Source organism: Rhipicephalus sanguineus, chromosome 6, assembly GCF_013339695.2.
Source record: "Rhipicephalus sanguineus isolate Rsan-2018 chromosome 6, BIME_Rsan_1.4, whole genome shotgun sequence".
Lineage (NCBI taxonomy): Eukaryota > Metazoa > Arthropoda > Arachnida > Ixodida > Ixodidae > Rhipicephalus > Rhipicephalus sanguineus.
Genome location: NC_051181.1, coordinates 40547728 through 40567546, shown reverse-complemented (window position 1 = coordinate 40567546; position 19819 = coordinate 40547728). Strand labels below are relative to the sequence as shown.

General features: G+C 45.7%; 4 non-coding genes across 4 annotated transcripts; 2 read left to right on the top strand and 2 right to left on the bottom strand.

Moving 5' to 3' along the window:
* Nucleotides 1-295: 295 nt before the first annotated feature.
* Nucleotides 296-369, bottom strand: Trnat-agu (transfer RNA threonine (anticodon AGU)). The gene has a single exon. It is a non-coding gene; the product is annotated as a tRNA-Thr (tRNA).
* A 6641-nt stretch (nucleotides 370-7010) lies between these two features.
* Nucleotides 7011-7084, top strand: Trnat-agu (transfer RNA threonine (anticodon AGU)). The gene has a single exon. It is a non-coding gene; the product is annotated as a tRNA-Thr (tRNA).
* Nucleotides 7085-10405: 3321 nt separating this feature from the next.
* Trnay-gua (transfer RNA tyrosine (anticodon GUA)) lies at nucleotides 10406-10497 on the bottom strand. The gene is given in 2 exon segments: nucleotides 10406-10441; nucleotides 10461-10497. It is a non-coding gene; the product is annotated as a tRNA-Tyr (tRNA).
* A 6474-nt stretch (nucleotides 10498-16971) lies between these two features.
* On the top strand, nucleotides 16972-17063 carry Trnay-gua (transfer RNA tyrosine (anticodon GUA)). The gene is given in 2 exon segments: nucleotides 16972-17008; nucleotides 17028-17063. It is a non-coding gene; the product is annotated as a tRNA-Tyr (tRNA).
* The last annotated feature ends 2756 nt before the right edge of the window (nucleotides 17064-19819 follow it).

Below are 19819 nucleotides of genomic sequence, written 5' to 3'. Positions count from 1 at the left end.
TACATCATTGCATTGCACTGCAACATCTCGATTTATTGCCCGCTTTTTCTAACTTGGCGAATCGCCGCGTACTGACAGCGATAATATGCTCATATTTACAAACAACAATACGGGCCCTGTTATATATATGTGCCTATCACCGCCGCTTTAAGAAACATTGCCATTCCGCCTCGAACGCGCTCGATAGCGAGAGCGCCATCAATCAAGCAAGCCAGTGCACCGGAAGGATCGCTTTTCAGCGGTGGCATAACTTGGAGTACTGTGCTATGGGCCACAAAAAAAAAAAAAGATTGCCAGGCACCGGTGAGATTCGAACTCACGATCTCCTGTTTACTAGACAGGTGCTTTAACCAACTAAGCCACGGCGCCGACGAGTACGCATTTTATCGTCGTTCTTATGAATCCTGTGATTGCATCATTCAGATACCTGCGCGATCGGCCGAAGTACATTGAGTATTGCCTTCACGTATGTACGCGAAGCGCGCTTAATGACTGGAATAAGTGGCTGGTACGCGAAGGGAAAGTTTCAGGCATAAGCGAACCCTTCTGCGACCACCTATAACGCGTGATCTGTGCAATGTAGACAATTTGACCCAGTGTCGATAACCAGAATTACGGCGTCGGAATATATTTCTCAAAAAGCCATTTACGTACCGGATTGTTGCCCGCGGTAGCTTTTCCGTAGACGTGTAGTATACGAAAAAAAAAAAAGACTCCTTGTCCTTTCCTGCATTTTTCCTACTCGTCTTTTCCTACAACTACATTTTTCTGCATAATAACGACCAACTAGAAGTGGTTTTCGCTGATCTGTCTGTCAACTTATTCAAAAGTTTGTCTTGTGTTAGGGGAAAAGGAACCCCGACAAAATACAATTAGAGCTATTTATGTATACACCGTTTACCGTTGGGGCACATCCCTGAGGTGCTCCTGCGTGGCGGAGGCTTGTTCACTGCCACCCGCGAGATTGCGCAAACGGCCAAAGAGCACGCTTTATAAAGCAGGGCAGCGATGGATTTTTTCAGCAAGGGGCGCACCCAAGACCAGCGACTTCCTTCGGAAAGGGGAGGGGGGTGTAGAATGACGGGAAACTCACTCAAGCTTTTTGTTTTGACCGTGTCTGCTTCTGGAGGCATAGAGGAGGGGTGGGTGAGAGGGGGACTGCGCCCCCGTACGCGGCGGTGGTGCTGCCCCGCTTGTCTATCGCCTACGTTTCTCTGCTTTGATCTACAGGGCGTGGTCGCCCGTGCTCATGCGCCAGAGTACGCAAGGAACCGTTGGACTTGCACAGAAAAGCTAGGTTCCATTTTATGCTCCCATGATATTTTTCAATGCCGACTTGCAGACTAGGGTTTCGGCAGGATACACAAAAAAAATTGATCGAAGCTGCGTGTGAACGGCTCCTGCAGAAAATGAAAGGTTGCACTAAAAAGAAAGATACCATAAACAAAGATAAACCCCTGGGTATGGTCTACATTCATCGTATCTCGCATAACGTTAAAAAGAAACTGGCGAGTCATTACGATGTCCATGTCGTTTCTTCGGCTGCCTGTAAGCTAAGCAGTGTGTACCCTTTGGTGACACAAATTAATAAGGGTAGGCCTCGTTGCTCAACAAAACATGACTAGAAATTCACCCGCCTGTGTTTGTGGTATAGTGTATGCAATTACCCTCACATGCGACAACCCCTACATTAGAGAACACGGGAGGCATTTTAATGAAAGAACACGTCAGCATAACTGCAATCTAAAATCGATGCAAGAGGCACCTTGGCCCTGCATTGTAAATGATGAAATGGCAAAGACGAGGGTAAGAAAATGATTCCTTGCAAAGCGATATTAGAAAGGACTCCCTTCCTGTCCAGATCCAGTCAACAAACCGGAAGGGAGATCGTCGATGCATTCCACGTCATTAAAACTACCGACAAGTGTGTCCACAAACCATTTTTATCACTTTTACAGGTAAAACTTGCGTTTCTTAATGGTCACTTTTCACTTTCGATACTTTTGTGACATAGTTAGTCTGCAGTACGCTTTTCGATGGTTACCGGCACGTATATTTGTGAGGACACTGTCACGTAGTTAGGTTATCGCTTGAACAATGTTTACGCTTTGGTTTTGAAAAATAAACAGCTGTCAGTCTGCGCCCGTGGTGTCTGGCTTTTTCCTTCTTTCTGTCCTCGCTTTTTCACGCAGTTTTAAGTTCACTCAATACACGTTGTGTGGCAAAAGCATTATCAGCTGCTACGTATTTTTCAGTTGTGAGCCCTCGTCACTGTAAAGCCTAGGGGTATAAATAAATAAATAAATAAATAAATAAATAAATAAATAAATAAATAAATAAATAAATAAACTTCTCTCGCGTGTACAATGTAAACAGCGTCAATGCGCTGCGCACTGCTCTACTGCGCACATTGTATGTTCGTCAAAGAACAGTGTATGTTCTTTATGCGTTCGTCACTTCTCGAAACTGTGGCATGTTCCACCTTCCGTGGTTGAAGACTAAAGTGCGCAGTAGAGCGGTACGCAGTGCACTGATGCTCTTTACATTGTATCCCCAGGAGAAGTTTATATTTATTTATTTATTTATTTATTACTACCCCTAGGCTTTACAGAGAGGAGGGTTCACGACTGAAAAATACGTAGCAGCTGCAAATGCTTTTACCACACAACGGGTATTGAGCGAAGTTAAAAGCGAGGACAGGCTGACAGCTGGCGCAGACCGACAGCTGTTTATTTTTGAAAACCAAAGCGTAAACATTTTTCAAGCGATAACCTAACCACGTGACCGTGTCGTCATAAATACACGTGCCGGCAACCATCGAAAAGAATTCTGCAGAATACCTCACTCACAAAAGTTGCAAACAGATGATTATCAGGTGAAACGAGAACTAATCTATGCGTATCATAACAACACATGAGCGAAGGCCGTTTACAAGGCAATGACCGAGCGAAGAACCAATCAACCGAGTAAAACAACATAAAACAGTTCAACAAGATTCAGCGATGGTAACAAGAAAATGCGCAACAAGGAGCGCGGAATGAGGATCAACAGTCAGCCAAGGTAAATGTGAAGCCAACGGAAACAAAAAAAAACTAAAAAAACTTGAGGAAACGCCATGAACACTTGTGTTATCAAACACGTTTTAATGCTTCTTTGTCTTTATTCAATTATTAATTTTTTTTCAAGGATCGGCCTGAGCAACGTTTATAGATACTTTTTCAGTTCCGTAACTCCTCCGCCGAAGGCGGCCGCCGCTTTTACCCAGGCTGTGAGAGGGCGCCACAGTCGTGAATAGCGCTGTCGTGCGCGCGGACACACGTGTTCTTTCCCGTAGTTGCTTCGCCGCGTGCGAGGCTGTCATGGAATGTTTTTCCTGGGTGTGTTGGCTGTGCATGCGCGAGGTTACTCTCGACGACTTCGGTGAATTCAGACAACCGAGCATTCCTTTCCACAGGAAGTCAAGCAGTTTTCAAGCTTTGCGATGCCAACTTGTTTCGTGCCCGGCTGTGCCAATGGGTACAAAAACGGCACTTTTTTGCGCCGCCGCCCGATCCGCAGCATCTTGAAAGCTGGGTGCGAGCTATTTCTCACGCCGATAAACCGCGGAGCAAAACATGCAAGACCATATACTATAGCGACCAAGTTTAGCCACTTGTACCTTCCTTAGTGCATTTGAAAGCATCTGTGCAAAAAAAAAAAAAAAAAGCGTCGTGAGGTCCTCGTTCAAAATGCGATGAAAGAGAAAATGGGCCAACAGCTTATGTCCATGCCATTCCGCGACCTCTCAGGTGCTTCTGACGACCGTGGGTACTGTGCACCATTACCAGAAGCAACGGCCTTTTGTTACCTGGCAGGCTACGTGGCTTTCAAATTGAAGAAAACAACGTGTTGCGAGGTCTGCAAATACGATGCCCTTGGCAGGCGGGATTACCCGCCGCTTGAGTCCATGCTGGTCACTGTGCGCGAATGTGTCAGTGGTAGCCTTTCAGAGAAACTACTTGCACGTAAGCACGTACGGTAGAGCGTGCTATCAAGCATGCTAGCAAGGACACATTTTTTGGTGACCTGTTTTGGGGTGTGCTGAATGCTCTTATAACGAGAGGCACAAACACTGTTGGCTTCACTTTTATTTACTCCCATGCACTTCTTTGCGCAAGCCAAATGCTTAGAAAACAGCAGTACCATTAGGGCATAGAGAGAGCGCAAGAAAGCAAGTTTTAAAAATTAGCTGGCAGCAAACCTGCCAACACAAGCGTAGCCAGGAAGGGGGTGGGGTCAAACTTCCTCGTCCGATATTTTCGATTTTGCATGTGTATATATCCACGCACCCATACAAACACACGCACGAACACACAAAAAATGTGATTGACCCCCCCCCCCCCCCCAGGCCCGTAGCCTGGAATTTTTTTTCGGGGGTGGGGGGTACTTGCTGAAAACCTTGACTATTTCAGAAAAACACCTATTTTCATTATTTATTTTTGGTAAAAACACATATATCAAAATTTTTGAGGGGGGACATGCCCCCCCCCCCCTTGGCTACGGGCCTGCCCCCCCTCCTCGAATATAATGCCTGGTTATGCTACTGCCTGCCAACAATGCTGTGCAGTATCTACGCGTGTAAAAAATTTCCACGTTCATTTTGCATACCAAGGATCTCGGTTTGCTTTCACAATGTAATATTTTTTGCGATGCCACCATGTTCGAATTAATTGACCAAAATGCATTTGAAACAATACAAATGCGCATAATCATTTCGTACAATGCAAGGCTTTCGAAAACATCACATAACGCGAAGTTGCAAAATTATTACGCACAGAACATGGTGTGCTCTTGGCTAGACCACATTTTTTCATGTTAATGAACGCACTAGAATTACTGAAATGATATGTGTCCGTCAGTTCTCGCGAAATCCGGGACACGCTTGCCAACCGCGAAAATTCTCGGCGAATAATTCGAGTATATTGATAGAGCAATGTTTGATTCGTACTACAAAATGTTGTAAATTTCCCCGCGTTTGAGAGATGCTATGTAACCCTTAGTTTTCTACGTTTGAAATTCGTATTTTTGGAGCATGCTCAATAGCCAAACTAGTGTGGTCTTAACGAAACGGACATGGAAAGGCGCAGAGCGAAGCGAGCACGTTGTCATTGCCCAAAACTGACGCCTGCGAAGCGTGTCTGTACAGGTCTTTTCAAGTTTGTGAGCAATATAACGCGCGCAAATTGAAGTAAATGTCCAATTAATGTTAAGTAAGGAGAGTAAAGACCAAGTACAGTGTTCGCGCAATTCTCATTCGGCCGTGTGCAATAGCTCATGCGAAGAAGCCCTTCGTGCTAGCAGACGACCCTCGCCCTCCTAGCGCAAAGCGCGACTGCAGCGCTGTGGTGGCGGGTGCGGCGGCAGGCCGCCTCCTCCCTACGCGCGCCGCGAGGAGATACGGAACTGAAAAAGTATCTATAAACGTTGGGCCTGAGCACGGCAGTTGTAAAAACATACAAAAAGGAAGTCTTTTTTAATATCGCTTTGCAAGGAATCTTTTTCTTACCCTCGCCTTTGTTTTTGCATTCTTTGGAATGCAGGGCCAAAGTGCCGCCTGCATTCCTCTTTACATTCCAGTTATGCTCACGTGTTCTTTCATTGAAACGCCTCTTGGTTTCTCTCATGTAGGGGTTGTCGCATGTGAGGGTAATTGCATACACTACACCACAAACACAGGCGCTGAATTTCTAGTCACGTTTTGTTGAGCAACGAGGCCTACCCTTATTAATTTCTGTCACCAAAGGGTACACACTGCTTAGCTTACAGGCAGCCGAAGGAACGACATGGACATCGTAATGACTCGCCAGTTTCTTTTTAATGTTGTGCGAGATACGATGAATGCAGGCCATAACCTGGCGTTTATCTTAGCTAACGGTCTCTTTCTCTTTAGTACAACCTTTCATTTTCTGCAGGAGCCCTTTACACGGAGCTTTGACCAATTTTTTTTTCCATATCTAGCCGGAACCCTAGCCTGCAAGTCGGCCTTGAAAAAAATCATGTGAGCATAAAATGGAATCTAGCCTTTCCGTGCAAGTCCAACGATTCTTTGCGTACTCTGGCGCGTGAGCACGGGCGACCCCGCCCTGTACATCAAAGGAGAGAAACGTAGTCGATAGACAACCGGGGCGGCACCACCGGCGCGTACGGGGGCGCAGTCCCCCTCTCACCCACCCCTCCTCCTCTATGCCTCCAGAAGCAGACATGTTCAACATGTCCGCTTTTGGAACTCACTCATACAAAAAGCTTGAGTGAGTTCCCCGCCATTCTGCACCCCCACCCCCTTTCCGAAGGGAGTCGCTGGTCGTGGGTGCGCCCCCCACTGAAAAAAATCCATCGCTGCCCCTGCTTTATAAAGCGTGCTCTTTGGCCGTTTGCGCAATCTCGCGGGTGGCAGTGAACAAGCCTCCGCCACGCAGGAGCACCTCAGGGATGTGCACCAACGGTAAACGGTGTATACATAAATAGCTCTAACTGTATTTGGTCGGGGTTGATTTCCCCCTGACACAAGAATAACGTTTGAATAAGTTGACAGACAGATCAGCGAAAACCACTTCTAGTTGGTCGTTATTATGTAAAAAATGTAGTTGTAGGAAAAGACGAGTAGGAAAAATGCAGGAAAGGACGAGGAGTATTTTTTTTTTCGTATACTACACGTCTACGGAAAAGCTACCGCGGGCAACAATCCGGTACGCAAATGGCTTTGTGAGAAATATATTCCGACGCCGTAATTCTGGTTATCGACACTGGGTCAAATTGTCTACATTGCACAGATCACGCGTTATAGGTGGTCGCAGAAGGGCTCGCTTATGCCTGAAACATCCCCTTCGCGTACCAGCCACTTATTCCAGTCATTAAGCGCGCTTCGCGTACATACGTGAAGGCAATACTCAATGTACTTCGACCGATCGCGCAGGTATCTGAATGATGCAATCACAGGATTCATACGAACGACGATAAAAAGCGTACTCGTCGGCGCCGTGGCTTAGTTGGTTAAAGCGCCTGTCTAGTAAACAGGAGATCGTGAGTTCGAATCTCACCGGTGCCTGGTAATCTTTCATTTTCCTTTTTTTTTTTTTTGCACGTGGCCCATAGCACATTACTCCAAGTTATGCCACCGCTGAAAAGCGATCCTTCCGGTGCACTGTCTTGCTTGATTGATGGCGCTCTCGCTATCGAGCGCGTTCGAGGCGGAATGGCAATGTCTCTTAAAGCGGCGGTTATAGGCACATATATATATAACAGGGCCGGTATTGTTGTTTGGAAATATGAGCATATTATCGTTGTCAGTACGCGGCAATTCGCGATGTTAGGAAAGGCGGGAAATAAATCGAGACGTTGTACTTTAATGCAATGGTGTAATTTAAGCAAAATTTTTTGTACAATGTTTGTTGTGCAACAAGCTTGAAAATATTTTCTGCGATAGCCAATATTGGCATTTTTCGTATTCCAGTATGTTTGAATAGTTTTTGACTTAATTAGAACTTGGATTTCATTATTCTTTTTTGGTTTGAAGTTAAGCTGATATATACTGAGAATAGCACGTACAGGGCTACGAGCCAGATGAAGAGGCACGTTGGCACCCTGAGACAAAGACTTGGAGCACGTCTTATAGGGATGAGCATATGTGGGGTCGCCACATCAAAGAAACCATCATTTCAAGTCCGCATTTAAGAGGACGCTAAAAAGCAAAACGATTTTTCTCATGTTAGTAAAGTACTCTTTCACGATACCAAAAACACCAAGCTTGCTGCGAGAAGACGCTTAGTAAGCGAGAAAACGCGCAAAAACAAAATGTGTGTAGCGACGCCACCTTGTAGTTCTCGCACCATTCGCCGTGACGTCAAATGTTTTGACGGCGCCTACTAGGGACTACGTGGTTCCTAATCGGTAAAAATGAAGTACGTTGTCCTCTGAGGGGGCCATAGACTTTACATACCAAGTTTGGGGTAATTTTGTTGACTCAATGGTGCCAAAATACGATAAATATGCTTTGAAATTGGTGACGTCACGCGGGGAGATTTCGCCACGAAATTTAAAAATCAAACTCCTTTATTAATAAACCTATGATGGCGAAATTAACGATATTAGAGTTCTCAGAGCACAATTTATCGATCTAAACCGATTCATTGTTTCTCTTTAGTGTCCCTTAAATTCTCGAATCGCACATGTAATACTATTAACCTTCTCAAAAAAAGAGCTGCGGGCCAAAGAAGAATATTTTTTTTTTAATTCTGGCAGAACCCAGGCATTGATGGAATCGGTTTCTTGTGAAGAAGTCAGAATCTAGCTGCCTATGCTGCATTTTAAGTGTCCCTATACTGCTGTCATGTCGGGGCAAGATGATGTGTGGTTGCAGTGCTGGCTAACCGTTTTGATGACAACGTAACAAATATTATGATGATGCAAGCTATAGTCAAGTGATGGTGGACCCTGGCGGAATACGCCGACGACCGCTACTCATAACACGCACCTCATAGCATCTTAGCACGCACTCCGTTTCGATAAAACGAAGTGCACGCTATGTTGTTAAGAGCTTGTAGGGATCTTACATCGGATCATAAGACACCCTGGGCGCGTCAGTGAATTCTACGCGCCTAGAAAGCCCTCGATATGCCCACAACTACTCAAATTACACAAAGACGTCGATCTAGCTCGTAATTCTTGGATGAAGAAAAAAAAAGAAGAAAAAGATGCGGCATAGGCAGCTACTCGCTGACTGCTTCGCATGAAATCGATTCCCACAACGTGTGGGACTTGCCGGAATTTTTTCGCTTTGAGCCGAACGTTACGCGTTGGATTGACATGTTTGTGCGACTGAAGTAGTCGTGTGCATATCGTGGGCTTACCTGGCACGTCGACAACATTAGCCCTTCAACGGTAGCTTATGTTCCGACGTACCTCTGCACTCACGTGTCAGTTTTATCGAAGAAGAGTGCACGCTACGGTGCGATGATGCGCATATCGTACATAGCACTCGTTTATGCTATCCTCCTGGTTCGAGCAAAGCTTGCTGAGTCGTGGTAGTGCATATATAATCTTTGTTACATTCTTATCAATGCTGATACCCAACATAGCAACCACAAATTGACATTGCCCCGAAATAACGCGGGCATGGGGTCTTTTACCAAAGCAGATTCAAGAGCTTGCGTGGCTTTGCGGTACAATGCTTGACTGGCACGCAGAATGTATTCGCTCGATTGCGGCTCGAGTCCTGATCCTTTGCATTTGTCGAGATCTTTCACTCACCGATAACGCCGCGGGCGCCAACATTACATTTTTTTGCGAGAAGAGATCCTTAACACCCTCACCTTAAAATTTCCAACGTATGTCCTCACACATACTGTCATACTCACACACATGTCCTCGCATACCATGGCCCTTGTTATCATGTGGCACACGTCACTGGGGGAAAGAATTTCGTGAAGTACACGACAGGCTTTTTACGTTATTAGGAGCTGCCTCGCCAGGTTCTTAAGCTGGGGCAATGTCCCGCGCCGTAAGCGTAACCTTAGTTACAGAGGCGATCGCTACAGGCGCAGCTCGCGCGAAAGGGAAGTCTTCTTCCTCTTGTCCATCGAAGCGATTTGATGGTGATATTAACGCAGGCAAAACCACATATAGCATAGCCAACTGTAGCATGCGCACGCTAGGGCGAAAGAGAAGTCTTCTTCCTCTTGTTCTTCGAGCGCCTTGATGATGACATTAACGCAGGCAAAAGACGACTATCTCCGAGCGAGCTTCTCAATCATCATTCACTTCGTGGATATGGCATGATTTTCATGTTATAACCGTCAGTCATGTAGGTAATATGCGCATACCCTCTAGTGCCAATATTGTTACGTACGAGGGGCGAGCAAAACGTTTTGCAACTTGCATATCAGGAATATACTGCCAGGCCTTAGAAAAAAAATTATTTTTGAACATAATTTCTCCGCACACTGATGCACTTCTCCAATTTTTCCGGAAGGCTTTCGATACCCTGCTAAAAAAAAACTTTCTTCCTTGTTGCTAAGCCACTCTGTGGGTGTTAAGTGAGTTCAAGAAATCAAACCTCTTTCCCTCGACGTGTTTGTTCAAATTCGGCAATAGATAAAAGTTACTGGCGGTCAAGTCGTCACTGTGGAGTGGGTTTTCCAGCGCTTCTTCATTCTTGCACCTACTTTTAGAATACTTCGCGAAATACAGTTGGCTTTAATATGAGGCACAATTAGATGTTTCTGTTCGAATGTTGTGGGAAGGTCGGGAAAGGAACTGTTATGCATGCGTGACTTTTTCGTGATATTTCTTTACACAAGTTCTGAGCTTGGGTGAAATAGCACAGATCAATAATGAAGCACTACAAAAACAAAGAAAAAAAAGAAACAACTCCGTCGAGCCGGATTCGAACCAGCGACCTATGGATGTCCGCATGAGTAATACCTCTACAGTCCACCGCTCTACCAACTGAGCTATCGACGGAACGCGCCCAGGAAGGCGGCAAGCGTTGATTTCGAGGGTTCCCCACGCCGCGTGACCTACTTTACTGAGGCGTGCCACGCGTGCCACGCGCACACTGTTAAACTGGTTCAGCCGCTCAACGTGATCTCGGCGCGCGTGCGTCTTTGTTTGAACTGCGTCTTTCTCTTAGATGATAGAATATGCTGGCTAATATGACAATATGGCCCCGTGATATCCCGCCGCAATGTTAATGGCGGTTTGAATGATTACGCATGCAAGACACTGCAGTGGAGCACTGGCACAAAGCTCCTCCCCGATGTGCCGCGGAAGTTACCTGCGGCGTTTCATCTGACAACGGGCTCGAAGGCATACGTAACGATGATAACGGTTACCCTTTTGCTACCGGCTGGCGATAGCAAGCATGACTGCTTGCCACATGAAGGAAGAACATGCGCCGAATCCTCACCGTCTTGCATGTGTAATCATGCAAATCGCATTTAAACTTTGCAGCGAGATATCTTGGGGCGCAGACATCCTAGAAGAATTCTTCCAAGTGGAACTGTGTAGAAACACGACTGCCTCCAACTTTTCAATACAAATATGCCCACTTGCTGCACTTATTAAAAGGAAGGAAGGAAGAAACCAGCGGATAGGTAGGGAGGTTAGCTAGTTCTTTGACCGGCTGGCTACCTTGTGCTGGGGGAAGGGGTAAGGGGGATAAAAGATGATAGAAGAGAGATGTTACAAAAAAAAGAAGAGCAAGAAAAGGAAAAAAAGGAGAGAAAAAAAAGGGGAAACGAGAATATGACACTGCTTAGAGTCTGTCTCTAAGACCAGTTGTCCGCAAGAAAGCTTATTAAAAATTTTTAGTTAATTGGGCGGCTGACAGCGATAATTATTGCCTCACTTTGTATCCTCCTGGATACGTAATTTATCTGCAAAGATGGCTTTCACGATCTTCCCAGTGCTGAATAATAACAAAACCATAAAGCTTAACATTTAACACTCGGCAAACCTGTAGTGTGTTTGTTATGTAGGATTTTCATCAATATTTAGGCATGACAACTTTTTGGAAATAAATGGGCAGCCATGTGTGGCGGCCTTTCGTAAGTTAAATACCTCTGATGCCGTGTCATTTAGACTAATAGACCTTACCCTTATATTTTTAGCGAAATCACTTCATGTCCACGACTAGACGATCGACCGCTCTCCGTGCAGATGCTGCTGGAGCACCGCCCCCATCGCTCGGCGGCCCACAAGGGAGTTGAAGCACATTTCTGCTTCTTAAGGACTACGGGCCTTTGTGAACGCCTATGACTGTTGTACAGTGCCACCGCCACGTACGTGTCAGCGCATTTATTGATCCTTTTTCTTCAAGCTCCCCCCCCCCCCTCTCTCTCTCTTTTTCTATCCCATCTTTTCACTCCTCTTCACCTTCCCCCGGCGTAGGGTAGCCAACCGTAACTGCTGTCTGGTTAACCTCCCTGCCTTCTCCTTTTTGTGTTCCTTCCTTCCTTCCTTCCTTCCGTAGTGGAGGGATCCGGAAATTTCGACCTCCTGAGGTTCTTTAACGGGCACCTAAATCTAAGTACACGGGCCTCAAACATTTTCACCTCCATCGAAAATGCAGCCGCCGCGGCCGGAATTCGATCCCGCGACCTTCGGGTAGTCGAGCGCAATAACCACGAGACCACCGTGGCGGGGCTCAGTTTAAGGGTTAAATATCTCGGTGTTAACATCTCACAGAATATCAACTGGTCTTCTCACGTGAGTGAAGTAGTTAACAATGCTAACAGAGCTCTCGGTTACTTTCGTCGTAACTTACATCTTGCCGCTCCATCAGTCAAATTTCTAGCCTACAAAACACTCATTCGCCCAAAACTAGAGTACGCATCCGCCATTTGGGACCCACCTCAAATTACCTAAGTCCATCGAAGTAGTTCAAACCGCGCAGTTAGATTCATCTACTCGGATTACTCATGTCATGCCAGTATTAGTAACTTTAAAAGAGAAGCAGGTCTACCTGACCTTGAACTACGTCATAAGATGTCTAGACTATCACTGTATCACAAAATTTATCATACGTTTCATTATAACTCTCCCATTCAATCAACCCATCGCACTTCAGCCCGCACATGTCACCACAAGGCCGTCTACCCTCTCCCTGCTTGCACCACAGCCCACCATCACTCCATCTTCGCCCAGGCAGCCAGGGACTGGAACGATCTTCGCTCAAGTGTCATACATCATTCCAACACGGATAACTTTAGAAATGCCATAGAATCATTCTTTTATTACCCTACATTGTTTGCCCACACCCTCATGTAAAGCCCTCTGCTGGGCCCTTTGAGGTATATTAAATAAATTAAATAAATAAATAAATAAATAAATAAATAAATAAATTAATAAATAAATAAATAAATAAATAAATAAGCAAAAGGTGATATTCATGAGGCAAGCGATACGAGGGCAGCGACGGCATTCACAATCAATGTTCTAATACAGAGCGTGAAATATCATGCTAGGTGAGCACCGCACAGCATCGCAAAGCATAGGAATGGCAGATTACAAGATTATGACATAGCCCCTTCCGCGGTGTTCCAGTGGTTACGGTGACCGACTGCTGACCCGAAGGTTGCGGGATCAAATATCTCGATGGCGGCGAAATGATAGAGGCCCGTGTACTTAGATTTAGCTGCTCGTTGAAGAACCCCAGGTAGTCAAAATTTCCGCAGCCCTCCACTACGGTGTCCCTCATAATCATATCGATGGTTTGGGACGTAGTACCCCACTAGTTAATAATAATTATCCTTTGTACCCCATATACAAATTTCATATTCGGACAAGGTGACCGAGAGCTCACTATACTATCCGCCGCGGCTGAACAGTGGTTATGGTGCTCGGCTGCTGACCCCAAGGCCGCAGGTTTGATCACGGCCGCGGCGGTCGCATTTAGATGGAGGCAAAATGCTAGAGAACCATGTACTGTGCGATGTCAGGACACGTTACACAACATCAGATGATCGAAATTTGTGGAGCCCTCCACTACGGCGTCTCTCATATTCACATTCTGATTTTGGGACGTAGAACCCCAGATATTATTATGAAGAGTCCACTGTACTGAAATGCCGAATCCTTAGCATAAATTCCTATAGCCACGTGCCCTTCTTTCGTCTTTTTTTTTCATGTGATTGGGTTTCACCCACAAAAACGGTTAGCACCACTCGGCGCAGGCCGCGCCGCAATGTTTTCAAAGCTTCGCGATTGTTTCAGATTGCTCTAGTAAGTTCATGCGCTGGACGCGAATTACGTGAGCACGAGTGATAACGGTGGAACTTTCAATCACTCATTTATAAAATACGGCGTGTTCCGGCGGCCATTGTATTACCGACGCCGTTATCACTGCAGACATGCCCTTGCTTGCATTTTGCGTTGCTTAGTTCTCTGGGCAGAGCATCCGCCCAACAAAGAGTTTCGTGTCTACCAGCGTGACTGCCGCCTTCTTCTTATTTGCTACCACGGAACAATATAAATATTTAGTACGGAGATTTCAGATGACAGTGAGCGGTTGTCTATGCCATTCATTTCCGTCTAGTGTACGCTTTCGTACTGCGAACTCCTTCTTGAAACACAAGCAGGGTCCCACACGTCGCTTATCATCCTATCTCCCATAATAAAATCCAAATCTCTTTTCCGATTGACAACACGTAGAGATATTTCGAAATACAATCGCTCCTCGCTGCCGTTACGCCCATATTTTTCCAATAGTTAAATGGGAAGGAATGTGATGTGCACAAGGCACAAAAAATTGGCCGCGTATCTGCGTGCTCCGCTGAAAATGTCGTCTAAAGACCACAGAAGAGGTGCTGCATGAGATATGGACGCCATCTGGCAATACGTCGGGAAACATGAGTGCGACGCCAGCCAGCCCGAACACGCGGTTTGGCGCGAAGCGCTGAAGCAGAAGAAACGTCCGCACTCAACTAGTACTCTCCACACACTGTTTTATGTGAACGTCATCTCGGTAAAACAGGAATGCCAGAGCGGCGCCCCATGGCATTCGTACAGTGCAATACTGAACCGAAACCGAAACGCAACAATGAGCTCGTGCAGAGGGCACGGAGGAAGACAAGTTTCAGTGCAGTCGCATTTTCAGCGTAGCTTAAGAAACTAGGGTCTCTAGAATTACGCATCTATGTGTTTTCTGTTAAAGAAACACACCACCTAATACTTACCTAGTGATGTTGCACCTCAGATATGCGTAATGTTTACTTTTTGATGAACAATGTACACAAGTATGAACGTAATCAGCCGTTCAAGATGGCTGGCCCTTGGGCAAGTGGTTCAACTTTGGCCGGGTGGCTGAATCGAGTGACGTGCCGACAAACAGAAAGACAGACAGACAGACCAAAATTTGTCCGTTAAAGTATCCCAAGGAAGACTATCGTCTTTAAAACATGAAAGAGCAAGGAAGCTGGCTATAGCGTCAACCGATCACCGGTCCTACACTACGTACTGTTTGGTATGTTGGGTTCTTCTATCAAGGAAGGTTGACACTTTGGACCACGAACTGCCGCCTGACCTGTTGTCAAGGCAACGAATATTGTTTACGTGACAATTAACGTTCGTCGCTACTCCGTGGATGGAAATGATAACTCAATAAAAGCTCACAGGGTCCGTTATGCATCCGCCTCAGTCGACTCGAAGGCGAGAACCATCTTCTTTTGTTTTCAAGTCGATGTATTCAACTTGCCGCGGCCCCCTCCGAAAGCTATCTGCAACTAACGTGCTTTTGCAATGACTTCATGATCGGATGCAATTTACGCTTTCAGCAGCTCAATTTGCTTCGTACTGCCTCCGCGATCGGCCCACCTTTCACTCACACGCCGTCTTTTATAAATGAGTGATTGAAAATTCCAGCGTTATCGCTCATGCTCGCGTAAGCTCCCAAAGAAACTTGAACAGTCGCGCCCTGCGTGTAATCCTAACAGAGCCGACTGCTGACCTTCGGGTCAGTAGTCGGTCTCCGTAACCACTAGAACACCGCGGCAGGGGCTACGCCATACTCATGTAATCTTACATTCCTATGCTATGCGATGCAATGCGACGGTCACCTCGCATGGTATTTCACGCTCTGTATCAGAATATTGATTGTGAACGCCGTCGCTGCCCTCGTATCGCTTGCCTCATGAATATCACCTTTTGTTAACCCTTAAACAGCAGATAAAATTCCAATAATGCATGCATGCCTCCTAGGCATACAATTTTAGCCTGCATGCGCTTCGCGACTTTCACCGACGACAAAACGATATAAAAGAACCGAAGAGTGGATTAATGTGGACATGAAGTGATTTCGCTAAATATATATGAGAAAGGTCTATTAGTGAAAATGGCACAGCATCAGAGGCATGTAACTTACGAAACGCCGCCACACATGGCTGCCCATTTATTCGAGAAAGTTGTCATGCCTAAATATTTATGAACATCCTACATAAAGAACAAACACACTACAGGTTTACCGAGTATTAAAAGTCAAGCTTTATGGTTTTTGTTATTATTCAGCACTGGGAAGATCGTGAAAGCCATCTTTGCAGATAAGTTACGTATCCAGGAGGATACAAAGTGAGGCAATAATTATCGCTTCAGCCGCCCAATTAACTAACACTTTTAATAAGTTTTCTTGCGGACAACTGGTCTTAGAGACAGACTCTAAGCAGTGTCATATTCTCGTTTCCTTTTTTTTTTCCTCTCCTTTTTTTCCTTGCTCTCCTTTTTTGAAACATCTCTCTTCTATCATCTTTTATCCACCTTACTCCTTCCCCCAGCACAGGGTAGCCAGCCGGTCAAAGAACTGGCTAACCTCCCGGTTTTTCCGCTTGTTTCTTCCTTCCTTCCTTCCCTTTAATGACTGCAGCAAGTGGGCATATTTGTATTGAAAAGTTGGAGGCAGTCGTGTTTCTACACAGTTCAACTTGGAATAATTCTGCTAGCATGTCTGTGCCCCGACATATCCAGCTGCAAAGTTTAATTGCGATTTGCATGATTATACATGCAAGACGGTGAGGATCGACGCATGTTCTTCCCTCATGTGGCAAGCAGTCATTGCTTGCTATCGCCAGCCGGTAGCAAAAGGGTAACCGTTATCATCGTTACGTATGCCTTCGACCCGTTGTCAGATGAAACGCCGCAGGCAACTTCCGCGGCACATCGGGGAGGAGCTTTGCGAGAGTGCTCACTGCAGTGTCTTGCATGCGTAATCATTCAAACTGCAACTAAACTTGGCGGTCGGATATCATGGGGCCATATTTGTCATATTAGCCAGCATATTCTATCATCTAAGAGAAAGACGCAGTTCAAACAAAGATTTACGCGCGGCGAGCATCACGCTGAGCGGCTGAACCAGTTTTACAGTGGGCGCGTGGCACGCCTCAGTAACGTAGGTCACGCGGCGCGGGGAACCCTCGATATCAAGCTTGCCGCCTTCGAGAATGCGTTCCGTCGATAGCTCAGTTGGTAGAGCGGTGGACTGTAGAGGTGTGACACATGCGGACATCCATAGGTCGCTGGTTCGAATCCGGCTCGACGGAGTTTTTTTGTTCCTTTTTTGCTTTATTTTTGTGGTCCTTCATTATTGATCTGTGCTATTTCACCCGAGCTCAAAACTTTTCAAAAGAAATATTACGAAAAAGTTACACATGCATAACCGTTCCTTTCCGAACCTTCCCCCAACTTTCAAATGGAAACATCTATTTGTTCCTGATATTAATGTCAACCGAATTTCGCGAAGTATTGTAAAACTAGGTGCAAGGATGAAGAATCGCTTCCCACATTCTTTCAAAAGTTAGCCTGTTTCCCTTGAGCGTAAAGGACTTCCTTATTATTTTTTTAGGCAGTGCAAGTTCTTTATAAGAATGTTATGAGAGTCAGCCGCCCGTAGCCTTCTTGCACACACACTCTACGTCAAAACAGGTATACTATCTCCTGGCTCAATATAACACTAGAATGCCTTATTAATAGAAACTCTCTATCAACATTCCAATTAAAAATTTCACGGCACTGCTGTATGCCGTCAAAAATTGCACGTAATTTCAGATATTTAACATTGGATTTCAATGGTGATAACCAAACCTAGCGCACCGTGGCACAGAAAGCGTGACTGCATTGTTCAATAAGACCTGAACTATCCAAATTTTACTGACTAATAAGAAGTTACAAAGAAACGCTCTGGATAAAAACCCGGCAGATCTCACACTTTGTGGGTATCAATTCATCCGAACCAGTCAGCCAGTAGCAGTCTACGACGGATTTTTCGCTTTGAGCCAAAGTATATAGGATTCCTCTATGTGCGGTGCTACCTATGTTGGCCAAACAGGGCGATGAGTGAACACACGTCTTCGTGAGCACCAGAGAAATATATGAAGCGTTTCACACTCGAACATAACAAAGTACTGCCGCGAATACGGTTGCTGCGCAAGCTTTGCCGATACCGAGGTTGTATTTACACAGGGATGAGAGAACATGCCAGGAGACTGAAGCCTGAATGAGAGGTAAATATTGCATTGCTGAACCCTCCCTGACACTTTGTGACAAATAGATAGCATACCCAGGCTTCAATTAGATGGTTGTTGCCGCCAAAGTCCCCTGTATTTTACTCTGCTTCGCGTACCACGTGTTACGTTAATGCACATATATTGGAAGTGTTTCTTGAAATAAACTTCAGTTGCTCACCTTCGGATCGAATTGCTCACCTTCGAATCACGCCTCGTGACGATTTTTTTTTTCGGCAGGAATATGCCTTTTTCGTTACATCCCTCTTTCCGTCTCTCTTTTTGCGTGCCAGTGGCCTATTGAATAGGCTGTAGTACTCCCGCTCTACAGCTTCCTTTCGTTTATACCTTTTTTTTTATCGCGCGCCCTGCTCTTCTCTCCGCTGTCCTTTCCATCTTTCTTTCCCTTCCCCCCATCCCCCCTTAGTGTAGGGTAGCAAACCGGATGCTACAATTCTGGTTAACCTCCCTGCCTTTCTCTCGTTTTATTATCTCTCTCTCTCTTTCTTTTTCTCTCTCTCCTCTCTCTCTCACTGTGTTCCCTTCTCAGGTAGCCTCAAGATGGCACATATCCATGTAGGTGATCATAGTTTTCTGCGATCGACTCACAAGGAACGACTTGGAAACAGCTTCGCTGTTTAATAAAAAGTCACATTTAGAGACTATGACCTTCGGAGACAATGTTGCCTTCGGTGACGCCTACAACCTCACCTGTCCAATGAGTGAACCGAGCCGCTGCCCGCCATTCGCTCAGTAATCGCATTGTGAAACGGCATTCTTGGGATCTTTCCGACATTTGTTATGGCCGTTTTATCACGGGCATATCACCACATTCACAAGCCAAGACATCCTTTGCCCGACACGCTCAAAATTCGGATGCTCATTGAAGGAACCACCGATGGCAAGTTGCTCCTGAAATTATTTATTTACATTGGTATTTATTTTTCTCAAATATGGATATCTACGGTTTAACGTCCCAAAACCACGATATGATTATGAGAAACGCCATAGTGGAGGGCTCCGGAAATTTAGACCACCTGGGGTTCTTTAACGTGCACCTAAATCTAGGCCAACTCGTCACAAGCATTTTCGCCTCCATCGAAAATGCGGCCCACTAGTTTCTTCTTCTTAAGGACTTAAGGACTTAAGGACTTAAGGGAGGTTAGCTAGTTCTTTGACCGGCTGGCTACCTTGTGCTGGGGGAAGGGGTAAGGGGGATAAAAGATGATAGAAGAGAGATGTTACAAAAAAAAGAAGACCAGTTGATATTCTGTGAGATGTTAACACCGAGATATTTAACCCTTAAACTGAGCCCCGCCACGGTGGTCTCGTGGTTATTGCGCTCGACTACCCGAAGGTCGCGGGATCGAATTCCGGCCGCGGCGGCTGCATTTTCGATGGAGGTGAAAATGTTTGAGGCCCGTGTACTTAGATTTAGGTGCCCGTTAAAGAACCTCAGGAGGTCGAAATTTCCGGATCCCTCCACTACGGAAGGAAGGAAGGAAGGAAGGAACACAAAAAGGAGAAGGCAGGGAGGTTAACCAGACAGCAGTCCGGTAAAGGACTTCCTTATTATTTTTTTAGGCAGTGCAAGTTCTTTATAAGAATGTTATGAGAGTCAGCCGCCCGTAGCCTTCTTGCACACCAGCGGTAGACAGGGAGGTTAGCTAGTTCTTTGACCGGCTGGCTACCTTGTGCTGGGGGAAGGGGTAAGGGGGATAAAAGATGATAGAAGAGAGATGTTACAAAAAAAAGAAGAGCAAGAAAAGGAAAAAAAGGAGAGAAAAAAAAGGGGA